Raw genomic sequence first — 2,573 nt, 5'->3', positions numbered from 1 at the left:
CATTTTAAGAACTGAATTCATTAGTTTCAAATCAGGCTACAGTTCTGTTAAAGTGGATGATCTATTTAGCATAGAGTAACTATTTATTATGTTATTTACACATGTTTTTGTTTTTTATCAATATTATAAACAATTTAGCAACATACATAATGATTTAAAAAAAAAATAAATTTTGACAGGTAACTAATCCCTAAAACAAATTATACAATGATGAAAACACTTTCATTATCTGCAAGATAATTACACACCTAACAAATCTATTCAAAAATAATATTTTTCTGTTTAAAGTCATTAATTGCATCAAATTTAAAAAGATTTTTACAGTATTAAGATGAAATTTAACAGTTTCCTTTATCAAATAAAATAGAAATGTTTGTAAAATCTTGATCATTTTTTTCATTTAAAAAATTCATCTTATTTATATATAGAAATGTTTAGGTTTTTCACAGTTACAAGTTTTTAATTGTACTTTGCATGTTGCATTGCAGTAATTTTAGTGATATTTTTGTATATTTCAAAAATACCAAAAAATTCTGTGCAATAAAAACAAATACATTCCACGAAATTACGGATATTTTTTCTGTACAGTGCGTCCTTTCTAAAACAAATTTGTCCTCACCGCAGATGGTTGATGTTTTTTATGAGCTTCTGTGCAAAACAGGGAGTGACATGCACGAGCAATAGATCTTTTTCACAGCAGACAATTTGGCTTGTCATAGTAGGAAAAGCACATGTGCAATTCATAACATTAAAAACAGCTGCATTTCATTTAGGTGAGCTAGTCCAAGGGTCTTTGTGTTGTGTAGCCTTGCTCACTGTTGTCGTTTATTGGGACACTTACTGGGATTGAGCCATCATTAATAAATTTGCCTCACCTGGTTATTTCCTGCTCTGACATGTGAAAATGTCTGTGAAAAAAAAAAGGCTGTTTGCGATGTTACAGTTTGTGGTGTTGTGTTTCTATTATTATTTCTCCCAATCAGTGACTGAACGTATTCAAGACTCTCTCCAGTGAAAATCTACAGTTTTGTTTTTTGTTTTTTTTTTACCTTGTTAACATGACCATATGGTGCTTTGTATACGCCAGAAGACACATGATGAAATAAGCAGTCAGCGCTGTGGCGGAGCATTTCCATTTTTAAACTGCAGCATACTGATGACAATGTACTGAGTCAGTATATAATTGAGGGACTTTTGAAGTCCATGGGATATATATTGCATACATTTTAATTAAAAGTTAAAAAAATGTTCATTATGATCATGTCTTTACAAATTCCATGATCATTTATTATGGAAACAATGAATTATTTTTAAAAAATGACTGGATATCACTAAAATGTCAACTAAATAACCATCCCAATTTAATAACCACCTTCTAATTAGCTAAATATAATAAGATGAGCTTATTAAAAAATTGTTTTGATTGTGTTCTTTTTATTAAGTTGAGATAATCATGACAGATATTTCTTTTTTGCCAATACATCAAATTTTATATGGAAAATAATAAATTGTATCTGTGTCCAAGAAATGACTTTCAACTAAGTTCCCCATTACAAAAACACCTCTCAAGGAAGTGTGTTAATTCCAGATCACATGACCTGCTCCACATGATGTCATTTCCTCCTGAAGAAAAGACTGGCCAGACTCCAAGGCTTTCTGAGTTATTTAATATAAAGTAGTGTGTGAGTCAAGTGTGGATTTATGGCATGTCAACAGGTTTACTACAATATCTTTATAAATAACTTTCAATTTCAATTTTACTCAATTGTATATATAATATTTAGAAGAATCTTTGTGTAAAAATGCCATGTGGTGTTTGGTTGTAGGCGGCCATGTTGATTTTAGGCCTGAAAACAGCAAAAATGTCAACTATGTTACCTGTCAACTATGTTACAAAAAGTCCCACAATTATATATTGACCCTACTGATGCAAGATTCAGATTTCCACGTTTCACGTATACGAAACCTAAGGAACTAATCTGTCAGCTTACAGGTTGTAGTTTTCTGTATCATTATTTTACATAAATGGTTCCCAAGCTGAGCAGGTACAGCTGAATTACTCCAACATTAGAACTGCCAGTGACTGCCAATATTAGAACAGGGTTGAAGGTGAGCTGGTGTGCTTGAGCTGCAATGAATAGTGAGGGGTGAGAGGGGAGATCTGAATATCTGCATGAGTTAAATCTCAGTCATTTTAAGGCAGGAGGGTTGTTTTCATGGAAAAAGCTTCTAAATATGTAACTCTGATACTCAGAGATGAGTGTTCAGGGGTTTAATCAATGACCGGAGAGGGACTTGAAGTGTATTCTCTGTGGAGGAGTTCTGATGTGTACTTTTTCCAGAGTTTTTCCATTTTGTGCTATTTTATAAGTCAACTACTACTTCACAAAATATGTCAAAATAAGGATGCAAGGATAAGCAAATATCAAATATATGTATAAATGTAAAAGTAAAAGAGAAAAAATGTACTGAACAAGCAAAACAGTTTAGAACTTTTGGTGCTTCTTTACTCATTTAAGGGCTCAACTTATCTGACAGAGTAACTGAACAGATTCAGATTATACATGCAAATG

Source organism: Amphiprion ocellaris, chromosome 17, assembly GCF_022539595.1.
Source record: "Amphiprion ocellaris isolate individual 3 ecotype Okinawa chromosome 17, ASM2253959v1, whole genome shotgun sequence".
Taxonomy (NCBI): domain Eukaryota; kingdom Metazoa; phylum Chordata; class Actinopteri; family Pomacentridae; genus Amphiprion; species Amphiprion ocellaris.
The sequence above is the reverse complement of the archived record's forward strand: the minus strand, read 5'-3'. Positions refer to the sequence as shown.